At 47.7% G+C, this 25,314-nt stretch overlaps 2 protein-coding genes across 4 annotated transcripts in view; both read left to right on the top strand.

Moving 5' to 3' along the window:
• The window catches only part of WSB2 (WD repeat and SOCS box containing 2), a 349,668-nt gene that overhangs the window by 286,991 nt on the left and 37,363 nt on the right, over nucleotides 1-25,314 (top strand). The gene's annotated exons all lie outside the window — the stretch shown is intronic.
• NOS1 (nitric oxide synthase 1) overlaps nucleotides 1-25,314 on the top strand; it is a gene marked incomplete at its 3' end in the record, with an annotated part of 182,931 nt that overhangs the window by 26,930 nt on the left and 130,687 nt on the right. The window contains exon 1 of one of the 3 annotated variants that reach the window (XM_083589717.1): nucleotides 14,351-14,435. The exons of the other annotated variants lie outside the window; for them this stretch is intronic. Of the gene's footprint in view, nucleotides 1-14,350; nucleotides 14,436-25,314 lie in introns of those variants that run through there. 3 annotated transcript variants of the gene reach the window in all.

Raw genomic sequence — 25,314 nt, forward strand, 5'->3', positions numbered from 1 at the left:
ATAGAAAATAGATAGATAGATAGATAATACCTGCTTTGTGTATCTGTGTCTAATCTTTCCCCTTTCTAAAAAATTATTTGGTGTTTTTCTTTTTGTATATCTACCAAAGAATCAAATCAAATCGAGGTTAAGGGGTTCTCTCTCTCTCTCTCTCTCTCTCTCTCTCTCTCTCTCTCTCTCTCTCTCTCATTTATTTATTTGGTTTTTCAGATTACAGTTTTACAATCACATATCCAACGTACAACATGAAAACAAGATTCCAAAGAATCTCCTGGACTCCCCTCCTCCTCTTAGTGGGTCCTGTTGTTAGTCATTTCCTTCTGCATCTTTTATACTAATCCAGATCTTTTACATCTCCATTATATCCAAAATTCACCATTAAACTACAAGTGTTATTCCAGTCCTGCTAACAATCCTAAGGGGTTTTCTCAGGACGGTGGAGGGTGTGGACGCTGTGTCAAATTGGTGAAGTGGCGTTCGCCCTTCTTCTGATAGGAAATGCTCTGCAGGTGAGAGGGGGTGGGCAAAATGGGTCAAGGAGGGTCAATTGGTGAAGAGTAAGATATGTCCTTATTTTGATCTGAGGAAGGTTGGAAGGTATGCAGGCACTGCCATCTCCCCCTGGACTGGCTGTAAATAAAAAGGCAGCTGGGTGGAGGCCGGCTGAGGGCAGACTGAGGTTGGTGGGGGCAAAGCCCTTTTTGCCCTCGTGGACCAACATTGCCTGCTTCTTAAAAAGGTAAAGGACCCCTGACAGTTAAGTCCAGTCGCGAACAACTCTGGGGTTGCGGTGCTCATTTTGCTTTACAGGCTGAGGGAGCCGGCGTTTTGTCCACAGACAGTTTTTCTGGGTCATGTGGACAGAATGACTAAGTTGCTTCTGGCGAAACCAGAGCAGTGCATGGAAACGCCATTTACCTTCCCGCCAGCATGCTTTCGATACGATAATCTTTATAATCATTGTCCCATACAGAACAACAAATTGAAAAAAATCTACACCAGACATTCAAAAACCAACAAGCCTGCTATCCCAACTATCCCAGTCTGGTTAGCCCCTAAAAACTCTGATACCCCATAATTGAATACAATATACTCACATAGAGACTACCTTACACTGCATTTAAAACCAAAATCGCATTTGGATAGAAACTGTTTCTCAAGCAGCTAGTCCTAGCCTTTATAACCCTGTACCTTCTTCCAGAAGGCAGAAGCTGAAAGAGATAATTTCTGGGGTGTGCACTATCCTGCACTATCTCTGCAGCTTTCTTATGGTACTTGGAAGCATAGATTTGATCCAAGGTGGGAAGAGTTTCGAACTGCTAGGTTGGCAGGAGCTGGGACCGAGCAACAGTTTTGATTGGCAAGCCCTAGGCTCAATGGTTTAGACCACAGTGCCACCCGCGTCCTTTCCCTGCTTCTTACTGATAAGAAAAAAAGGAGAGCCTGGCTGCTGGATCAGGCCAAAGGTCCCTCTAGTCCAGCATCCTTTTCTCACAGTGGCCAAAGGGATGCCTTATGGGGATCCAGCAAGCAGGACCCGAGCACAAGAGCCCTCTCTCATCCTCTAGCTACCAAGCAACTGGTATTCAGAAACCTCCAACATGGAGGCAGAAGAGAGCCACTGGAGTTGGCAGCCATCGAGAGCCTTCGAGTAAACATGCCTAAGATTCAGGTGTGTGGTTGGAGTGTGTGTTTTAAATTGTCTTCCTGAAATTTATTATCTACCATGGCCATGTTTGTTTTGCAAGGAGAGCTGGGGACCATCCGGAGAGTAAATATTGCCTGCCTTTGCTCTCCTCCTCTCCTACCTGACGTTGTTAACTGTCAGGATTGCAGAAGGCTGGGTGGCATGTTTTTGCCGAGAGACAGGCAGGCCAAAGCATCTCCCCTGACATGCATAACTGTGCATGAAATAGGTGCCTTTTTTAATTACATCCCACTGGGAAATGGGCAATGTCAGCGTCCAAACAGACTGCCCTCCTGGCTGAGCTTAGAGGCTCCCGCAGCTGCTGAGATTTAGCTGGCAGTTAAAACACCAGGTAACTCTGGACGGTAATTGCTGGAGGTTTACAAGACCTGGTGCTCAGCAAGCAAGGAGAGCTGTTACCTTCCCTCTCCTCTCCCTCCCGAACCCTGCAGAAAAATCTCATTGTGATACCTTTCCATAAGGGAGAGGACAGAACCCTGAGGCACCCCACAAGTGAGAGCTCAGGGGTCTGAACACTCATCCCCCACCACCACTTTCTGAACACAGCCCAGGAGGAAGGAGCGGAACCACTGTATAACAGTGCCCCCAGCTCCCAGTCCCTGTCCAGAAGAATGTTATGGTTGATGGTATCAAAAGCCGATGAGAGATCCAGCAGAACTAGGAAACAGCTCTCACCTTTGTCCCTAAGTCTTCACTTAGGCACGACATTGGCTGCATTCACATGGCACTTCATTCCGTTTCCTCGACATTTCCCTCACTGTTATTTTCTGTATTATAGCTGAGCTTTCGCACACCATGAAAGGCACTCTTGGAAAATGAGTGGAACATAGCGCCTCTTCGATGCTTGTTTCCAGGTTTTATTTGATTCCAGAAGAAATCCATTTGCAGCCTCCTTGATCCAGAAAATTGTGCGTGCAAAGTGGCAGAATTTGGGGCAGACTACTGGCATCCAGTTATTTTCTGCTGTTTTCATGGCAGAACAGAAGCGGAAAGTGTTGGGGGGAGCAGCTTCATTGTCCGATGATGTCCGTTGTTGTGCCACACCAGGCCCAATGGAGTGAATGAAGTTTTGAGCAAAATAACCCGTTTATTGCTCAAAAAGCCATGATTTTGTAATGCAACAGGTCCTGCAGCATGAAAAGAATGTTGGAAAATGCTAACATTCCAACCAGCAAAACCAACACCATATTCCCCATGTCTGAAGGCACCCTATGTGCTCTAAACATGGGTTCTGTCATAATGGAGCTCTTTGATCCATGTGATTTGATTAGCACCTCCCATCTCAATCTTTGCCAGGTGGCGGCGTCCTTATGTTGGCCTACCTGGGCAGATAAGGTTTCTGTTCATTGATGGTGCTTTTATCCACCTCCTTGTCTCTGTTTGCATCTTGCAATGTTCTTTTAGGTATCCTTCTTTCCCTCCCAAAGTCATGGTTTCAATTCTTGCGAGCTGCCCTGAGTGATGCATCTGCATCAGAGAGGCAGAATATCCTCCTGTGAGTAGAAAAATAGGTTTCTGGAAACTATTTATCGGGTGAGTGTGGGGCATAGGGGACCTGTCTTCATACCCTGAATGTGTGCTGACCACTACTGGACACAGGATACTGGGCTGCATGGACTCACGATCTGATCCTGCTAAGGCTCTCCTTATGTTCCCTTCTCGGCCGGATTGGGCTCCTCCCGTTCGTGGTTATTGCAAAACTGATTGCGTCCTCGTGTGCCCAAGTGATTTCTTTTCCCTCTGTCAACACAGTGGCAGCTGTTTGCGAAATCCTCAACTGCCATTTAAACAGCGGCTTTTTGATGAGAAGTTCTGGTCTGCTGGAAATATGCTTGCCTGGGCACCTTGCCGCTTGTTGGATTTCATTGCTCTGTCTGTGCGCAATTTTATTTTGGGGGAAAGGTGCTATCAATTTAAACTGGCCCTTTAATTAATTAGCCCTGAAAACTCCCTTGCTGCTGCCGAGAAAATGAAAGCCTTCCAGAGGAACCTGCTGTGACCTTTTAAGATCATTGGGATTAACATTGCGAGGTCAGAATCTTGGCTAGCTGCACTGACAGAGGCAGGGACATAAGAAACTGCTCAATTCTGAGTTAAACCCAGAATTGCCTGTAGGGCTGGGCAATACAGTGGTACCTCGGGTTACAGATGCTTCAGGTTACAGACTCTGCTAACCCAGAAATAGTACCTCGGGTTAAGAACTTTGCTTCAGGATGAGAACAGAAATCGGGCGGTGGCAGTGGTACCTCATTAGCTAAAGTGGTACCATTAGCTAAAGTGGTACCTCAGGTTAAGAACACTTTCAGGTTAAGAACGGACCTCCAGAACGAATTAAGTTCTTAACCCGAGGTACCACTGTATCTGGTTTTCAACTTCGTGACATATCACCAGCAAAACATCACAATAGACTGATTTATCAGGATGTCTGATATAAGAAAGGAGCCACATAGAGGCATTGGCTGGCTTCACAGTTTTCCTCCACATTGTGATTTTTGTGTAGCGCGCGCACACGCACACATACGCACACACACACACACATCATGATTCACAATACATTGCCAGGTCAAAAATTATGAAACCAATATCATGATATGGACTTGAAACCTGTTTTTGGATGATTTATCGCCCAGCCCTAAAACACATCATGATTCATGATATATTGCCAGGTGAAAAACTATGAAACCGACATCACAATATGGACTTCAAACCGGTTTTGGACAATGTATTGATATATCGCTTGGCTCCAGTTGCCTGCTCTGACTGTCTGAAAGCCTGCCAGCCAGTGTAGACAATATGGAGCTTGATGGACCAAGAGTCTGGCAGGCAAAGGCAGCTTTCTATGTTTGGGGGTACTTTCCATTGACTGACATACTGGCATATTCATTCACTTGTAGCTTATCTGCAAGGATGTTTTCTAGGCGTGCAATGCCAAGGGAATTATGGGTCCCTGACTTCCTCCAGGGAAGGAGCTTTAATTCAGGTGATTTGCCTGGACCACTCACTGCTGCTGCTGCTGCTGCGAGTCATATTCCTCCATCTGTATCACCTCAAATTTGCTCCTCTGAAAGCAATTTAGCCCCCTCTTGGAACTTCTGCAATCCATCAAATAATACCAATCTCCAGCCATAAATTAAAGGGAAGCAGGATTGGACACAATGGGATTATGCCACTGGAACGATAAATCCAATTTCCCAGAGAGGAGAATCAAAACAGCAGGCACATTTCAAGCCATGACACGAGGCAGACTTTCCTCTAAAAAAAGAAAAGAAAGAAAAAGAAACGGACAGCCAGAACACCAAACTTTCTTGAATCATCTTGCCTAGTTTCCTAAAAAGCATTTTTTTTTCTGGGAGAAGGGAATGTGGCCCTCCAGGCCTTTCTCTCTGGCCTTCGGGACACTCCCCAAGCCACACCCCTCAACAGCACCACTCTGCTCCCTCCTTAAGGGTTGCTGTTGTTTAGCCTAGATAGGATGTTTCCTTTGATTCTGATAATGCTTCTTGCATGCCTGGATGGTGAGCAGTAGTGTAGTGGCAAATTCAGAAGTGCAGGTTCCCCTCATGGGAACCAGTGTGGTGTAGTGGTTAAGAGCAGTAGTCTCGTAATCTGGTGAACTGGGTTCGCTTCCCCGCTCCTCCACATGCAGCTGCTGGGTGACCTTGGGCTAGTCACACTTCTCTGAAGTCTCTCAGCCCCACTCACCTCACAGAGTGTTTTTTGTGGGGGAGGAAGGGAAAGGAGAATGTTAGCCGCTTTGAGACTCCTTCGGGTAGTGATAAAGTGGGATATCAAATCCAAACTCCTCCTCCTCCTCCTCCTCCTCCTCCTCCTCCTCTTCTTCTTCTTCTTCTTCTTCTTCTTCTTCTTCTTCTTCTTCTTCTTCTTCTTCTTCATGGTAGTCACTGCTATGTCCTGTTCTCTGACCTATGGGAAACCAATAAACAAGATTGAAGCACAAGAGTGCTCTTCCTCCCTTCTTAAAAGAACGAACTGCTCTGAACTGCTCCTTCAGTAGCTGCTCTGAATTGCCCCAGTGTTGGCTTCTGTTCCTGCAAAGCTTTACTTATTGGTTTCTTTTCCTTTTTGAAAAACAAAAACAAATCGGCTCTATGAAATTCTCAACTGCAGTTAGGTACTTGAGCTGGAGTCTCAGTTCATTTTTTAAAAAAACACTTTTATTTTTTTCTTAAAGTAATAATAATAATACAACTAGAAATGTGCACCCCACCCTCGTGACAATTATTTATCATAATTATCCAACTTTCCAAAAAGTTAACACCTCTTAAGATGGTTTCACCCCTTTCTGTTTTAATAATATGAATTCCACAAATATTTTCCACATTTCCTCAAAGTCATTTCTCTTGCATATTCCCCTGACTACTTTCACAGCATGGGTTAATTTAACATTAATTGTATGTATCCCACACTACTATGTACCATTCTTCTATTTGATATCCACCTTGCTTTTTCCATTTCCTAGCTATGATAACTCTTGCCGCGGTCAACGGGTTTGTGAGTAAGTCCTTCATGGCTCGCATAGACTCTCAGTTCATGAGAGGAAGTTGCTGATGTTCACTTATCCATCACATGTCTGGAGCATAAATCAATCCAGCGAATAGGATTGGTTCTTCTCTGCTATTGTTTTCAAGTCCACAAACGATATGTAATTGATTGCATATTGTTTCCTTTGCATTGAAATGAATGGTTGCTGAACGACATAATGATGATGTAATTAATGACATAAAGTTCTGCCACAGTGAATGGCAAGACAAATAGCATAGCTTCTGTTGGAAGGCGAACTGCAGCAGAATGGAAACAGCGTGTCATGTGGTGAACACGGGTCAGGATGGAAATGGATGTCTCCCTAAACCCCTAGGTGTTGCTGAAGGTCACTCCATGTGAATCAAGCGTGTGCCCTAAAATACATCCCAGAACCCTCTGCAATTCCTAGGTGTTCTGTGGTAGGTGGCTGCTTGGCAGAGAAATCAAGGTGTTCAAAGATGGTTGAAAGTTTTGAAAGCTGCTGTTGTAGTTGAATTAATCAATAGGGCAAATTTTAATCAGGCTGAGATCAAATGACATGTTTGTTTTGATTTTTTTTGGAGGGGAAAGCAATTTTAGATCTCGTATGTCACTGTAATAAGGAATGAGAAATATTTAAAGATGACCTTTCCTTCTAGCTAAGAGTGATGGTACTGGATTTTTTATTTAGATTTTTTTGGGGAAGATCTTTTACTTTGGTAGCCTCAGAAGGGCAGGTATGTTGAGGTTTTGATAATGAGTAGTTAAGTTTAATATACAGGCAGATTACTCTTTCAATTCAAATGAAGACTGGTTGACTTTTTTTTAAAAAGCAAGAGTTTGTGGAATAACAGGGTAGCCATGGTGCTCTCCAGATGTTTTTGGACCACAACTCCCATCATCCTTGACCTCATCCATCATGGCCGATGGTCAAGGATGCTGGGAGTTGTAGTCCAACAGCATCAGGAGGGCTCCATGTTGGCCATCCCTGGAATAAGTTGTATACCTTTTCTCCAGCAAGCAGTACCACCTTCAGCTTTTCTAGAGAAGAACATGGGAAGATTCCTTATAGTGAGTAGTAGTAGTATAGGAGCATATTGAATGAATGCCGATTTCCGGTCCATATCAATTTTGCATATGCATATTCATAAGTTCATCCACAACCTTTCACCATGGTGGCTGAAGACGATGGGGGTTCAGAACATAAGAGCTGGCTGCTAGATCAGGTCAATGGTCTATCTAGTTTAGAATCCTGTTCACACATTGGCCTGACATATGCCTATGCCCCAGATAGATGCCTATGCCCCAAGAAGGACCCACACACAGGAGTACCTTCCTCTAGCAACTGGTATACAGAAGCATTACTGCCTCTGGCTGTGGGAACGAAGCCTAGCCCTTATGGCTGGTATCTATCAATAGTCTCATCCTCTATCCAGTCCTCTTTTAAGCCATCACTTGCCTCCTGTGGGAGCAAGTTCCATAGTTTAGCTCTGTGCTACTATCTCCTCCCTGAGGTGGTCTCCTCACTCTGCCCAATGATAGGGCCAGCCCTTTCCCCACAGTCCTGCCGCAAGTGCACTGCTGCTCCCGAGACTCACTCAGTATTGAAAAGTGTCCTTCTTCGGTCAACAGCCAGCAGGCCCACGAACTGTGTTCTGGGCGGTTGTGCAAGGATGCTGACTTAGGATTCGTGTCTAGCTATTGTCCACATCAACGGGCCTTCATTATTAGCAGGCTGTATCTAAGATGATGCAAGAAAGGATGTGCCAGAGGGTGATCAGAATGATTAAGGGCTTGCGGGGGGGGGGGGGAGCTCCTCTGTGATGTGTCTGAATAAGGCTGAGTTTGTGGTTCAGCTTTTGAAAAGGGACAAAGAAGAACTGGGGAGGGGGGAGACTGCATGGAAAACAAAAGGAGGAGATGGACACAATGGACGCGCCTGTTCTCACAATGGGGACAAAGGCACCTTGAAAAGAACCAGATGATAGTGATGCCAGAAAATGAATTCACCCATGTCACTTATGCCAGGGAATGTGTGCATGTCCAGGCTCCAACCCAGGGGTCGGCAAAGTTTTTGTGGTTCACGGTCCCGCAGACACCGCGGTGGGTCGGAGTGTGTGTGTGTGTGTGTATACACACGCATATGCAAATACTATTTCTGGTGCTCCTTCTGGTGCCAAGAAGGTGTATGTAGCTTCCCATTGGCTGCAGCCAATGGGAAGCCGGCCAGCATTGCGAAGGTGGTCCCCGCTCTGCTCTGTGCCAGTTTAGCGTGGCGCACAGGAGCCGACTGAGCAGGCGGCAGGGGTCCCGTGTCCATGGGTCAGTTAAACAACCCCCATGGGCCGCTTGTGGCCCATGGGCCTTAGGTTGCCCACCCCTGCTCCAACCCCTTGAGGGAGGTTTGCTTGCTTATTGTCAAAGCTTCAGCAACAAGCAGGTAAAAGTCCATACCCACCAACGTTTTACAGATGAAAAATAGGGATGCATAGGGGCGGCCCATCCCATTTTGCCGTCCGAGATCATGCTGGAATTATGCCGTGGAAGGGGCAGGAGGGGAGCCTGTGGGATGTTGTCCTATGGATTTTGCTGCCCGAGGCCACTGCTTCAGTCCACCTCATGGGTGGGCTGGTCCTTCCTGCATAGCTCTTCTGTCCCTCATGCAGAGCCGGCCCAAGACATTTTGGCACCTGAGGCGAATCACATAATGGCACAGACACCCCACCAGGGAAGAAGGGGTGAGTGAAGATCTACAAGGGGGGTGTCTGTGCCATTTTGTGATTCATCTCAGGTGCCAAAATGTCTTGGGCCAGAGAAAATAAAGATCTACATTGGGAACAAGGGTGGGAGGAGGCCAGCAGTTCGCCTCCTATTCACCAACAAGCTAGAGGTGGCATTGTAGCGGGCAGAGCTGGCCTCCAAGAAGATGCATCTCCTTGGAGACCCAGTGAATCCTGCCACCTGAGGTGGCTGCCCCATCTTGCCCTATGGGAGGGCCAACCCTGAGAATGCCCAACACTTTGAGTCTCATGCTAAGGATTGTCAATCCCTTTTCTGTCCCCACCGTTGAAGGCGGTATGCCTCTGAATACCAGTTTTTGGGACCTGCAAGTGGGGATGGGGATGTTCCTCTCAGGTCCTACTTGCAGGCTTTCCGTAGGCATTGGTTTGGCCACTGTGAGAACAGGATGCTGGACTGGGTCAAGGAAGTGACCTACATCACTCTCCTAGTAGTTTGTTCCCAGGTAGGGAACTTGTTAAATAATAACGCAACCAATATTCAAGCAAGGCGATACCCTACTTTATTGACTTTACTGCATTCAAGGGCAGTCCCATAAAATGATGGGAACTGCAGTGATCACAGGTTTTTGCACACCTTCTCGCAAACAGCATACATCCTATATGTTATATAATTACTGCCGTATGTCCATTACGCATCAGCTGTGACATGACATCTTCACGTACAGGTCAAGTTGGCCGGTACCATAGCTAATGTTTGAGCAGGACAATAAACTGAAGCAGATCTGACAAAACGTTAATCTTTCAGCTAATTAAACAGACAGATTCTTCACCATCCCTGTCTCTGATCAGTATGGAAGGAGCATCCGTTTGAGATTAGCGAAGGCCTTTAATGCCTCTTCTGCAACAATGTTTAAGCAAATATACAGATTCTGGAGAAGCGGAATATTGGGGTGCTAAAACATTCCCTTCACAACTAGATGGGCGTCCGTCAGGGCTCTCCTTGTGTTCAAGAGCCTAAGGCCTTGGCGGACAATCCCAGCTACGACAGGGACGAGATCTAATGAAGCTGAAGATTTGGGACAGAAGGAGTGACTTCTTCACACATGGCATAGTTGAATGTATGGGATTCAACTCCCACGGGAGGCAATGATGGCCCCCAACTTTGATGGCTATAGAAGAGAGTTAGACATACCCATGGAGGAAAAGGCCATGAACAGCTACTAGCCACCATGGCTGTGTTCTACCTCCCATTGTTGGAGGCAGATGTGCCTTTGAATAGCAGCTGCTGGTAGACACAGGTGGGGAGAATGACTCTTGCACCCAGGACCTGTTGGCCGCGTTCCCACAGGGATCTGGTTGGCCATTTTGGGGACAGGATCCTGAACGAGATGGACTCCTGGCGTAATCTAGCAGCCCCTTCTTACTACTTCTAACACTGGAAGACTCCCGGTTCCTTGAACTCTGGGTCTATCAAACATCTTGGCTCAAAAAAGTAATAATAAAAAATAATGCTCCTTTACATTTCTGGAATGACAACTTGAATGATGATGCTTTTCCTTTGAGTTTATTCATAGTGCCAAGGAGCTCTTGTTAGGTTGCCCCTCCTTCTCGTTTTCTTCTCTTTTCTCTTTTTATTTCATTTGTGTGAGGGGAAGGTTGCATGAGAAGCAAAGATGTTTGATGTAGAATGGTTTCGGCTGCATACTGTTACAGAATCATAGAATTGCAATATAACATTGACTAAAACTTTAAAAACCTTTTAAAAAACCATTGTGTGTTCTGCACCGCCCCCCTCCCCTAAGAACAAAATCTGGTGCTATTAAGAAGTAACTTGTGATGGGGCTGAAAGCAAGGATGTTGTTAGATCCACGGCTCTTGCAAGCAGCTCGTGTTTGTCACTGTGGGAACTGGGTGCTGGGCTCTTCCATAACCTCCAACATTTATATGATGAAAATGTTGTTGTTGTTTAGTCGTTTAGTCGTGTCCGACTCTTCATGACCCCATGGACCAGAGCACACCAGGCACTCCTGTCTTCCACTGCCTCCCACAGTTTGGTCAAACTCATGCTGGTAGCTTCGAGAACACTGTCCAACCATCTCGTCCTCTGTCGTCCCTTTCTCCTTGTGCCCTCCATCTTTCCCAACATCAGGGTCTTTTCCAGGGAGTCTTCTCTTCTCATGAGGTGGCCAAAGTATTGGAGCCTCAGCTTCAGGATCTGTCCTTCCAGTGAGCACTCAGGGCTGATTTCCTTCAGAATGGATAGGTTTGGTCTTCTTGCAGTCCATGGGACTCTCAAGAGTCTCCTCCAGCACCATAATTCAGCAGCATCAATTCTTTGGCGATCAGCCTTCTTTATGGTCCAGTTCTCACTTCCATACATCACTACTGGGAAAACCATAGCTTTTACTGTACGGACCTTTGTTGGCAAGGTGATGTCTCTACTTTTTAAGATGCTGTCTAGGTTTGTCATTGTTTTTCTCCCAAGAAGCAGGCATCTTTTAATTTTGTGGCTGGTGTCACCATCTGCAGTGATCATGGGGCCCAAGAAAGTAAAATCTCTCACTGCCTCCATTTCTTCTCCTTCTATTTGCCAGGAGTTGATGGGACCAGTGGCCATGATCTTCATTTTTTTGATGTTGAGCTTCAAACCATATTTTGCGCTCTCCTCTTTCACCCTCAATAAAAGGTTCTTTAATTCCTCCTCACTTTCTGGCATCAAGGGATGTCCTATTCAACAACAACAACAACAATTTTGCTATTTATACCCCGCCCACCTGACTGGGTTGCCCCAACCACTCGGGGAGGCTTCCAACCTATATAATACAATGGTACCTTGGTTTAAGAACAGCTTAGTTTATGAACAACTTGGATTAAGAACGCTGCAAACCCGGAAGTAGGTGTTTTGGTTTGTGAATTTTGCCTTGGAAGCAGAACATGTTGAGCATTTGTAAACTGAGTCTCCCAATGCTGTGGGAAAGCATGCCTTGGTTTAAGAATGCTTTGGTTTAAGAACGGACTTCTGGAACGGATTAAGTTGGTAAACCAAGGTACCACTGTAACATTAAACATTTTAACACTTCCCTATGCAGGGCTGCTTTCAGAGGGCTCGGGCGTCAGGTAACTCCGTGCCCTCCAACATTTCTCCAGTGAAAATAGAGACATCCTAAGGAAAAGGGACGTGGGTGGTGCTGTGGGTTAAACCACAGAGCCTAGGACTTGCCGATCAGAAGGTCGGCGGTTCGAATCCCTGCGACAGAGTGAGCTCCCATTGCTCTGTCCCAGCTCCTGCCAACCTAGCACTTCGAAAGCATGTCAAAGTGCAAGTAGATAAATAAGTACCGCTCCGGCGGGAAGGTAAACAGCGTTTCCGTGCACTGCTCTGGTTTGCCAGAAGCAGCTTAGTCATGCTGGCCACATGACCCGGAAGCTGTACGCCAGCTCCCTCAGCCAATAAAGCGAGATGAGCGCCACAGCCCCAGAGTCGGTCACGACTGGACCTAATGGTCAGGGGTCCCTTTACCTTTAAGGAAAAGCAGGACATTCCAGGGTCAAATCAGAAACCGAGACGGCTTCTGTCAATCCGGGACTGTCCCTGGAAAATAGGGACACTTGGAGGGTCTTTTGTCTATTATCCATTCATACAAGAGGAATCAACCTGCTTTGGAGAAGAGAGATTTGATGAACTAAGGGCAATTTGTTCCTGCGCAAGACCACTGCCAGGGCAAGAAGTAATTGTGCCAGCACATTTCCCTCTGCCTTTCTTGGCCTTGCCTTACTTGACCTCTGCTCTTGAGGATTCTCTGGCTGTCCATGGGTCCCCCCCCCCCCCGCTTTTGGTGTCTTGGGCCTGGTGTAGCAAAGGTGGGAGGAGGGGGTGGGAGACAACCACACTGAAATCATAAAATTCAGGCGCTGGCTAATGATGTTAGGAGGCTGGTGATTATTGCAGAACTCCCAGTGCGGCCCAGCAAATGAACTGTAATTCTGTAATATAATTTCCTTTTCCCGGCCAGACTAAATGTTCTTGGCCACTGGGAATATGTAGAGAAAAGAAAGCTGTCTCCGAAGGGCTGTCAATCTTGATTGCATCAGCGATCAAAGGCGTTCCTGCATGGCCCCGACGGCCATGAGCCACTCTGCGCAAAGTGAGCGCTTCTGAAGGCAGCCAGCCGTGCCTCTTGATCCCAAGCTTGGAGTGTCTGCAGCGTTGATTCCTTCCTGTTGGATTAGGCTGTGGCTTAGCGGTTCCCAATAATAGCCCCTGGTGCACCACCACCAATGCTCAGAGCATACTGAACCAAGAAGCTGCTGTATACCAGGGCGGCCTTTGGGCTCATTGGACTAGGTTCTTTTACTCCAGTTGGCAATCCAAACATAAACCGTTTTTTATTTTAAAAAAACTACTTATTTTTTATAATCTATTTGTATTGAAACTTTTCAGCATTAATCTAAATAAAAATAAAAAATCAACAAAAGAAGGAAAGGGGAAGAGGAAGAAAAGAAAGAAGAGGAGGAAGAAAACAGAGCCCCCATTAGAGGTAGATCTTAACCCTTGTCTTAGGACTCAGCTACATTAGTAAAAAAATAGCGTTTTAAATACGTTATAAACAAGCAACACCAGATGGTGCTGTAGAGCAAAAAAAAATTGTATTTGATTTTACATAGAGTTTTCTTCTTTTGTTATAACGATTTAATTTATTACTTATTTATAGTGTGTCCCTCCCCCTGTATGTAGATCCACCCTCATATAGAAGGGGTGGGCCCTCCTAGTTCTTTCACACACCCTGCCAGCTCTCAGCTGGGAGCTTCCCTTTGTTTTCCCAGCCTCCCACTATGGCAAATCTTCCCTTCCCTGCCTCTCACACAGGGTCTTCCACCTTCCATCCATCGCCTTCTTGTGCATACCCTCATTAACTCGGAGCAGAGGACCTCAGAAGACGAAACCAAACATGAGTAAAAATAACATGAATAGAAGAGAAAGAGAAAACACAAATAAAGATGAGAGAGAGAGAAGATAAATAAATAAAGCATAAACTTTTTTAAAAATCAAGTTTCTAACCCTCACAGCTGTGTTTGTGGGGGGAAACCAACACCTCTGATCTCAGCCTTGCATGTGAAAGTGACCTAAGATTTGGCTTCCCTTGTACAAAAGGGTTGCAGATGCTGGCTCTGGGCATTTGTGTGATTTGAAACCTGAGCCAGGAGACCAGCTTGCACCAAGGACACTGTCCCTCTCCTGGAGCTCTCAAAAGCCCGCTAACATCTTTCCAGCCCGGCGCTGTTGTTTTTTGGACCTTTTACAAATACATTGGGGCGGGGTTCATTTCCCCACTTTACTCTTCCTGCTGTTGCTTCTGCATTGCATCAAAGGAAGCTGAACATCTGCAAAGAGTTTGGAGAGAAAGGAGGCTCTTTGTTCTCGAACCAGAGCTGCAGGCCTGTGTCCTGTTTGCTGTGCCATGAAGGTCAGTGAAATGTTTTTGCAGGGCCTGCTGCAGCAAGCAGCACAGTGGGGGAAAGGGGGAAAGGGACCTGGTTCTGTGGCAGATGGTGGTCTTTCCATTCTCATTCCCCAGCATCTCCAGGAATGGCTGGGAACATCCTCATCCTGAAAACCTGGGGGAGCCACTTCCCGTCAGTGCAGACAGTACTGAACTGGAAGCATGTAAACTGTGGGGCTCGCTCCTGAAGGAGGAAGGAGTGGCCACTGACTTGGGTGGCTTGATAAGAGGATTAGACAAATTCATGGAGAGTAAGACTGTGTCAGAAACCGGAGTCCAGAGTAGGTCAGCAATGAAACACCAGTGTCAGTGAAGTTAACTCTTGATTCAACTCTTCCCTGTAGGTCTTTCCCCAATGAGGCAGTTGCGAGGACTGGAGGTCCTTGCCTTCCCACTGCTCTCTAAGGTTCCTCCACCAGTTCCTTCCCCAGCAGCCTAAAGCTCCTTCACCTTGTCTCTGTTTGCTCTGACGCCTTCATTTCTCTGCATGTTCTGGGACACCAGGGGGGAGTGGAGCTGGTTGTAGCAGGAGGGGGAGACTCCTTGGATTCTTCAGCAGCCAGCCTCATTGCTGCCTCTTGACCCCACTCTGCTTCTGCCTCCGATTCTGGGCTGCTCTCTGCCACAGCCTCTTCCTGCTCACTAAACCCTGTTGCCTCTTCCGCTTCTGACACCTCCTCCTCCTCCCAGTCTATTCCCTCTTCTCCCTCTGACCACTCATCGTCATCCCACCACCAATGCCCTGGCTCTGAGCTTTCTTCCCTTGGGGGTTCCCTTGGAGGTTCCCCAGCTGGTTTCTCCCACCGCTCCTCTGCATCCAGCCACTCCATGACAGTCAATAGCTGCTAGCCATGATCGCTATGCTCTGCCTTCACGGTTGGAGGCAGTAATGCTTCTGAAGACCAGTTGCTCCTGTGCTTGAATCCTGCTTGTGGGTTTCCCATAGGGGCACATGGTTGTTCATTGTGAGAACAGAAGATTGGACTAAATGGTCCATTGGTCTGATTCAGCAGGGCTCTCCTGATGTTCTTAAAAGGGCTAATGGTATAAGGCCACTTTCCATGGAAGTTTGGAGGTCAGGGGTGGGTTCTGTGGGCATATCCCTTAGGATACTCTGCACAGAAGGCCCTGGGTTCAAGCCTGGGCACCTCCAGTTAGGACCTAGCAAAGGAACCCATGACCTTCCAGATCTTGCAGGACTTCAGCTTTCATCATATCTGCCCATGGGCCATATTGGCTGGGGCTGATGGGAGTTGGAACATCTAGAGGAACATCTAGGAGGCACCAACCATGAGTTAAAAGGATCTGGCCTATCTGCTTGATTCATGGCCAGACTGAGCAGGCAATACTATGGACAACCAGTGTTGCCTAGAAAAAAAGTAGTGTTTCCTGTGCTCCAAGTATGTCTCCACAGCCACAAAGCCTAGAATGACATTGGCAATACTGAGCTAGATGGTGTAAGGGTCAAACTTTGTATAAGGCATTTCCCCGTGTTCAGGGGGAAGGATAAAAGCTCAGTGGTTGAGCACATGGGAGATGCTGGGGATTGAACCTGGGACCTGCTGCAAGCAAAGCAGATGCTCTACCACTGAGCTACGGCCCTTCCCTTGAGACACAGCAACACAGGAAGCTGCCTTATACTGTGACTTGACCCTTGGTCCTCCCAGCTCAGGATTGTCAGCACTGACTGGCAGTAGCTCTCCAGGTTTCCAGGCTGCAGACATTGCCAGGCATCTCTGGAGATGCTGTGAATTGAACCTGGAGCCTTCTGCATGCAGAGTGGATGCTTTGCCAGCGAGCTACATCCCTTCCCTTTTCCTATGGGAAGCCTTCAAGCAGGACACAAGTGCAATGCGCTCTTCACCACGTATGATTCAGCGACTGGCACCCAGTGGTATACTGCCTCTAACTGCATTGAGCTTGCCCTTTGCTTCTGCCCTAGCTTGCAACATGCTCTTCCCATCCTTCTTATGTTCTGCATATTTTCTAAAATTATTCACTTTATCGCCCTGAATGTTTGCTCTGCCTCCGAAATTATTTTTACTTAAAGGTTAGGCTGGCAATAGTCTTCCAGCCTGCTTTGAGCCGCCTCAGCTTCTTAAGTTGTTAAAAATTCCTGGCTGCAGGCTCCTTTAGCACTCCCCGGTTGCATTTAGAGAATGAATGATGGAATTTGGCTGTTGTAATGGAGCCCCGGGGCTCTAGGCTGTCGTTTGGGGGGTTCAAGAAAGACTTATGAAGGGAACGGATTCTTTTAAAATCCACTTGCTACCGAGTGTTGTTCACTTAGCTTACTCTACTCACCCGTGGCAGATCTTGTTAGAAGCAGAAGTAACTGCCAAGGAGCTGGATTTAATTTTTTTAAAAAAAAGCAATGCAGGAACTAACCTTTCTGCAAGAGAAAGCTACTACAGTGGCTTCACACGTCATAACCATCACATTTATAGCATCCTGGATTTGTGCATATCTATTATGGAAGGGCCCGTACCTTGGGAGAAGTCACCCAATTTGCATGGTGAAGGTCTTGGGTTTGATCTCTGGAATCTCTCATAATCATCACCATCATCATCATCTCACACGATTGGGCCAGGAACAGTTCCTGCAACCTTATCATAAGGGTGGTTAGAATTTGGAGGAAGCTACTGGCTATAAGGATAGCAATAACGTTTTGCTCTAGGGTTGTAAAGGATTACCAAGTCCTCTTGCACACCCACTGCCTGAGACAGTGTACCTCTGAATACCAATTGCTGGGGATCACAGAGGGGCAGAGTGCTGTTGTAGTGAGGTCTTTCTTGATGGCTTCTCACAGGCATCTGCTTGGCCACTGTGAGAACAGGATGCTGGGCTAGATGGGCCATTGGCCTGATCCAGTGGGGTCTTCTTGCGTTCTCTATCTCTGTTGGGGAGCGGGGAGATACAGTGGTACCTTGGTTTTCAAATGTCCCCATTGATGAAAGTTTCGGAACTCGATGCCATAAACCCAGAAGTAAATGCATTGGTTTTTGAACGTGCCTCGGAAGTCGAACCGGATTTCCGTTTTGAGGCTTCCATTTTGAGTTTTCGGTTTTTGAACGTTTCGGAACTGGAGCAGTCTTCCGAAACGGATTACGTTCAAAAACCGAGGTACCACTGTACGTGGCTGTCAGGAGCAAGCCAGCAATAAATCACAGGGAGTAAGTGAAGTTAACTCTTTATTAGAAGAAACAATGTCTGCTCAGGAGTGCCAGGCCTAATGCACAGCAACTCTTCTCAGTAGGTCTTGCCCCTATGAGGCAGTTGCTGAGACTGAAGGTTTCTGCCTCCCCACAGCTGCCTAAGACTCCTCCTCCTTTCCCGGGTCCTTCCCAAACAATCTGAGATTACACCGGCATGCCTGTCTTAGTTTCTCCCACTTCATACCTCTCCTGGTCCTGGATGAGTAAGGGGAGATGGGAGCTTGTCGCAGCAGGAGAGGGAGACACCATGACTCTTCACCAGCCTGACTCCTCTCTGTCTCTTGGCCTCCCTCCTCTCCTGATTCCACTTCTGATTCTGATTCTGGACTTCTCTCTGCCACAGACTCTCCCTGCTCGCTAAACCCTGCTACCTCTTCAGCTTCCAACACCTTCTCCTCCCAATCTCCTCCCTCTCATCACTCCTTGTCATCCCATCACCAATCCCCAGACTCTGAACCTTCACCCTTTGGGGTTCCCTAGCTGGTGCCTCCCACCACTCCTTTGCGTCCAGCCAGTCCGTGACACAGGCATAAGGAAGGGGCAATGATTGATGCAATGGCTCAAACCAGGGATGGTGAAACCAGCCTAATTTGGGTCCATAGAGAAGGACCGTAGCTCAGAGGTAGCGCATCTTCCTTTTATGCAGAGAGTCCCAGGTGCAATCACTGTCATCTCCAGGTAAGAAGACAACTGGTTCAATTTCTAGCATGCTAGCGGGTGCCTTGACCAAACCCACACTTGACATCACATGTGACTTGAGATGTGAGGCATGTGGACACTGTTTGGAGAAAAGGCATTGTGGGCCAAGTGACCCTTATCAGGCCTGAGTTGCTCTGTGCACTGGGGGTGTCCTGTCGCCCCAAGTTCCCCACCCCTGCTTTCCAGGATTGGGAGTAGGTGGCTTCCCAAGACTTTAAAGGTCTGTGGTCCTCTTCCAACTCACAAGACCCAGCTCCAAAAGTGGCAGGTTCACTTCTGTAGCAAGCAAAATCGTTTGTTGTTGTTGTTATTTTTCCCGGAAACAACATTTTCCTCTCTGGGAGGAGTGGTTTGGTGACAGGCAAATTAATGAACATCTAATAAACCTTAAATTAAATTTAACGGTCTTGCTTGCGTGCCCAAAGGGGGAGATTCCATCTCCTCTCCCAGAAGTGCTGCTATTACAATGCTTTATGTTAACAAGCACTCGCTCAATATCCCATTAAAATCATTTCAGTAATAAATCTACCTGCTGACAGTCTTTCGGTGAATGGAGCCATTAGTCTACAGAAGCTCCTCTCCTGGCTTTCTTCTACTCTGCTTCCTGAGAGGTTAATTGGAAGGGTGGGCAGATTTAGCCTCTTGTCTCTTGCGAGGGAGATGGGGGGGGGAGCCTGCCTTACGCCTTCCATAACAGCAGTGTAAAAGTTTTTGACACACGTTTTGTGCAGGGATGAATGAACCTGTCAGTTTCTGTTTTTCCACGGTTTCTCCTTTTAAGATCATAAGAAGAGCCCTCCTGTGTGAGGACCCATCCTGCTCTCTCAGTGGCCAAACAGATGACCAAGCAGGACCTGAGTGCAAAAGGCGCTCCCCCCTCCATCAGTTTCCAGCAACTATTTAGTCTCTGCTAGTTCAGTGGAGCCTCCATTTGCAAAGTTAGCTCAGGCAACAAGCCTTGGGTCCTCAGATGTTAGCCATCCCTGACCATTGGACATGGTGGCTGCAGACGGTGAGAGTTGAGAACATAAAAAGAGCCTGCTGGATCAGGCCAGTAATAGACTATCTAGTGCAGCATCCTGTTCTCACAGTGGCCAAGGTCAAGGTGAAGGACCCCTGGACAGTTAAGTCCAGTCAAAGGCGACTATGGGGGTTGCGGTGCTCATCTCACTTTCAGGCTGAAGGAACTGGCGTTTGTTCACAGACAGCTTTCTGGGTCATGTGGCCAGCAGGAGTAAACCTCTGGCACAACGGAACACCGTGACGGAAACCAGAGCACATGGAAACACTGTTTACCTTCCTGCTGCAGCAGTACCTATTTATCTACTTGCACTGGCATGCTTTCAAACTGCTGGCAGGAGCTGGGACAGAGCAATGGGAGCTCACCACCATTGTGCGGATTCAAACTGCCAACCTTCTGATTGGCAAGCCCAAGAGGCCCAGTGGTTTAGACCACAGCGCCACCCATGTGTCCCACTTTTTTACCTTACAGTGGCCAAACAGATGTCCCAAATCAGAAGCCCACAAACAGGGTCCTCTCGCTTCTTGTGATTTCAGGCAACTGGCATTCAGAAGCATTGCTGTCTCCAACTGTGGAGGCAGAGGACAGCCATTGTGCTCCACCCCCATCATTCTGCCCGGACACTGAGGTCCAGCTCCGAGGTCCTTCTGGTGGTTCCCTCACTGTGTGAGGTGAGGTTGCAGGGAACCAGGCAGAGGGCCTTCTCGGTAGTGGCACCCGCCCTGTGGAATGCCCTCCCATCAGATGTCAAAGAAATAAACAACTATCTGACATTTAGAAGACATCTGAAGGCAGCCCTGTTTAGGGAAGTTTTTAATAACTGGTGTTTTAATGTATTTTTAACCTCTGTTGGAAGCTGCCCAGAGTGGCTGGGGAGACCCAGCCAGATGGGCGGGGCAGAAATTTATTATTATTATTATTATTATGGCTAGTAGCCATCAATAGCCCTTTCCTCCATGTGTTTTTTTCCAAGCTTAAGTTCAGTTCTTCACATCTTCACATTGGTTTGTATTTTAAGATAAAAAATAAAAAAGCCTTTGTGAATGTCCATCAGCATTTTTGTGCAAATATTTACTGTTAAGCATGTTTTTGTCCAATTACACATTTTTTTCAGAGCAATTTCCCCTGATACGAGGCAATTTGGAAAATTGTTTTTGCTAATATGTGAGAGACCAGGGTCTGAATCACTACTCAGCCACAGTGGGAACTTGGGCCAGTCCCGATCTCTCACCTACCTAACCTACCTTGCAAGGTTGTTGTGAGAATAAAATGGAGGGACTGGGAAGCAGCCTGCACACCACCTTGAACTCCTTGGAGAAAAGGTTGGGTGTAAATGCAATAGTAGATAAGTAAAGGTGACGCTGTGGGTTAAACCACAGAGCCTAGGACTTGCTGATCAGAAGGTCAGCGTTTCGAATCCCCGCAACGGGGTGAGCTCCCATTGTTCGGTCCCTGCTCCTGCCAACCTAGCAGTTCGAAAGCACGTCAAAGTTGCAAGTAGATAAATAGGTACTGTTCCGGCGGAAAGGTACCGTATTTTTCGCTCTATAGGACGCACTTTTTCCCCTTCAAAAATGAAGGGGAAATGTGTGTGCGTCCTATGGAGCGAAGACGCCATAGCCCTGCGACCCTCTCCCGGCTGGAGAGGTGTCCCGCGGCTATGGCAGGAGCCTCCATAGGCGCGCGTCACCTCTCCACCCGGGAGAGCGAGCGCGGGGCTAAAGCAGTCCCCCGCGACCCTCTCCCGGCTGGAGAGATGACGCGCGCCTATGGCAGGAGCCTCCATAGGCGCACGTCACCTCTCCACCCGGGAGAGCGCGCGCGGGGCTAAAGCAGCCCCCCGCGACCCTCTCCCGGCTGGAGAGGTGACGCGCGCCCATGGCAGGAACCTCCATAGGCGCGCGTCACCTCTCCACCCGGGAGAGCGCGCGCGGGGCTAAAGCAGCCCCCCGCGACCCTCTCCCGGCTGGAGAGGTGACGCGCGCCTATGGCAGGAGCCTCCATAGGCGCACGTCACCTCTCCACCCGGGAGAGAGCGCGCGGGGCTAAAGCAGCCCCCCGCGACCCTCTCCCGGCTGGAGAGGTGACGCGCACCTATGGCAGGAGCCTCCATAGGCGCGCGTCACCTCTCCACCCGGGAGAGCGCACGCGGGGCTAAAGCAGCCCCCCGCGACCCTTTCCCGGCTGGAGAGGTGACGCGCGCCTATGCCAGGAGCCTCCATAGGCGCGCGTCACCTCTCCACCCGGGAGAGCGCGCGCGGGGCTAAAGAAGCCATAGCCCCGCGACCCTCTCCCAGCTGGAGAAGTGACGCGTGACTATGGCAGCAGCCTCTCCGCTGCGCCTTTCCGCTGCTCCCTGACCTGCTCTTTGGGGCTGGTGGTGGGCTTCCCCCTGCCAGCCCCAAAGCGCAGGTCAAAAGGAACCTGAAGCCTGGAGAGCGAGAGGGGTCGGTGCGCACTGACCCCTCTCGCTCTCCAGGCTTCCAAGGTAGCCGCCTGAACGCACCTTAAACGGCACCTTGTTTTAGAGCGGGAAAACAAGAGGGGGAAAATTCTCCCACTCTCTGCGCAGCGCCTCCTGCCACTTCGCTGAAGGGGCGCTGGGCAGAGAGCGGAATAATTTTTTTCCCTTGTTCTCCCCCCTCTAAAACAAGGTGCGTCCTATTGTCCGGTGCGTCCTATGGTGCGAAAAATACGGTAAACAGCGTTTCCGTGCGCTGCTCTGGCTCGCCAGAAGCGGCTTAGTCATGCTGGCCACATGACCTGGAAGCTGTACGCCGGCTCCCTCGGCCAATAAAGCGAGATGAGCGCCGCAACCCCAGAGTCGGTCACGACTGGACCTAATGGTCAGGGGTCCCTTTACCTTTACCTTAAAGATAATCTACGCAATTTTGTACGTGTTACTTGGCTGGAGAACAGCACTGCCAGATTCAGAGAACTGTGAAATTTGAAGGGCAGGTGCGTTTCAGTTCACACATTGTTCAAGAAAGTGTGAATAAAGTAAGTTTGCCTTTAAGTGTGGTCTGAATTGACTTTCTTCCCCATCCCTAGATGTGTGCAGTAAATCATCTGTTTATTTTAGTTCTCCGGAGGCGGTAGAAAACCTTCTTGGATCATTAACCTGTTAACCTTAGTCTATCATTAACCCACCTCAAAGGCTGGGTTTTTAAGAATAGTGGGTATTGGTTGGGGGTAAGGGCAGTCTCATTCCAGAAATGAAATCCCCCTCTCCATTTGATTTTATCCATTCTCCCCACCCCCAATAAGTCTATTTCAAATTATCCATTTAGGACACTTAGCTTGTGGCCCCAGAAAGACAAAAGCAAAGTTGAAATTCAAGTATAACTGGAACATGCCGATTTGCATGGCATATGTGGGGTGAGAATGGCCCTAAGCTTTGCAAAATGTCCTGGTGAATATGGAAGTTGAGCGTCAGAGTTCCCTGAGGCAAGTTGGAAATGGTGCCATGAGTTTTCAGGAACAGGTAAGCAAAGGTGAATTGAAAACAAGAAGCAGAGGGTGAAGACGAGAAAGGAGCAGGTTTACAGGCTATCATCATCAACAACAATTTGTTTATTTCTACCTCACCTTTAAGGGACGTGGGTGGCGCTGTGGGTTAAACCACAGAGCCTAGGGCTTGCCGATCAGAAGGTCGGTGGTTCAAATCCCCGCAACGGGGTGAGCTCCCATTGCTCGGTCCCTGCTCCTGCCAATCTAGCAGTTCAAAAGCATGTCAAGTGCAAGTAGATAAATAGGTACCACTCCAGCGGGAAGGTAAACGGCATTTCAGTGCACTGCTCTGGTTCGCCAGAAGCGGCTTAGTCATGCTGGCCACATGACCCAGAAGCTGTACACTGGCTCCCTCCGTCAATAAAGCGAGATGAGCGCTGCAACCCCAGAGTTGGTCACGACTGGACCTAATGGTCAGGGGTCCCTTTACCTTTACCTCACCTTTCCCTATGATGGGATTCAAGGTTTTTTGTTGAATAAATAGCCATCGGAAATCAGATTTGGAGGACCAGGGCGTGGCTAAGTTGGTGTTGCTTTTTTAACCCTTGGCTCCTATTGTGATCCTGATTGGAACCTATATACACAAAGTATCAAATGTGGTGACAGTAATAATAATACAACAAAACAACAACACCACAAACTGGCTTATAAGTACCAATTATACTTATAAGCCAGTTTGTGGTGTTGTTGTTTTGTTGCCTGATTGGAACCTCCCAACATTCACACAGACGGGTGAAACTAGGCTTTTATTTCACCCAGGTCAAAGACCCACACACAACCTGGGAGCCTCAGTGAAGCCTCTGGAAGCTTCGCCTGGGGCAAAAAATCCTGGCTAGCTCCCACCCCCACCCCCCAGCTATGATTCTGCACACAGAAACATAAGAAAGAGCTGTAGCTTAGTGGTGGAGCAGTGTGTGAACCGGCCTTAAAAAATCACACTCCTCCAAATCTTGCAATGCAGTTCTCCAGTCAAGTAATGTGTGTGGAAATACATATGTATGCTAAGGTAAATTGTGCATATACAGTGGTACCTCGGTTCTCAAACGTAATCCATTCCGGAAGCTCATTCGGCTTCCGAAACATTTGAAAACTGAGGTGCGGCTTCCAATTGGTTGCAAGAGCTTCTTGCACTCAACGGAAGCTGTGTTGCATGTTCGGGTTCCGAAAAACGTTAAAAAACAGAAGCATTTACTTCCAGGTTTGGGAACCGAAACGTATGACAACCAAGGCATTCGGGAACCGAGTGCATTTAGCAGTGAAAAGATATGTGTGAAATATATCATATTAAGGGGAACAGAGTTATTATTGGAAATTTGCCTTGGGGGAAATGTGCAAAATTGCATGCAGAAGTGTGTGTGTGTGTGTGTGTGTGTGTGTGTGTGTGTGTGTGTGTTAGGAAAGATTTGCACCAAAGATCTCAGAGAAGCCCCTGCTCTGCATTCACTCAGAGGAGCAGGGCTTTTGAGTGTGGCTGCCCCTGTTCTGTGCAACAGTATCCTTATCAAGATACAACAGGCACCCACTCTGTGCACTTTCCAGAAGTAAAGTCATTTTTATTCCGACAAGCTTTACCCGATGGATACGTGGGTCTTTACCACGAGCTCCTTGGGGTTTTCATTTTGTTGTGAATGTCTTTCTTCTATTAGTGCTTTGAAACTGCTTTTTTAATTGTCTTACGCATAAACTGCCTTGGGACGGTGGTTTGGGAGGCGATTAATAAATTAATGGTAATGATAATAATATGCTGATGAATTTTCACAAGGACCCTTTAAAATCAACATAATCATGGCTTTTTTTCAGCTGGAACTTGCCCGAACTTCCAGCACCTCTCAGGTGGGCACCTTTGCCATTCTAAGACAGGGGTCAGCAAACTTTTTCAGCCGTGGGCCGATCCACCGTCCCTCAGACCTTGTGGGGGACCGGACTATATTTTTTTGGGGGAAATGAACAAATTCCTATGCCCCACAAATAACTCAGAGATGAATTTTAAATAAAAGCACACATTCTACTCATGTAAAAACACCAGGCAGGCCCCACAAATAACTCAGAGATGCATTTTAAATAAGAGGACACATTCTACTCATGTAAAAACATGCTGATTCCCGGACCGCCTGCGGGCCGGATTGAGAAGGCGATTGAGCCAGATCCGGCCCCTGGGCCTTAGTTTGCTTGTCCATGTTCTAAGACAACAAGGGAAGGCTTTGTGGTGAGTTCTGGCACCTTTTTTTGTAGAAAAGCAGCAATAATAAGAATGATGATGATTGCAAACTGCTGTGAAAATGTGTCAATCTCAACTTAAAAGATAGGGAAAAGGGGAAAAGGGAAAGAATCCAAAATCGAGAAATCCTCCCATCCCTAGGCACAGAGACCTTTTCCTGCTTCTGCAGCAGCCGGCAGC

This window comes from Podarcis filfolensis (assembly GCF_964270895.1).
Source record: "Podarcis filfolensis genome assembly, chromosome: 16".
Classification (NCBI taxonomy): Eukaryota; Metazoa; Chordata; class Lepidosauria; order Squamata; family Lacertidae; genus Podarcis; species Podarcis filfolensis.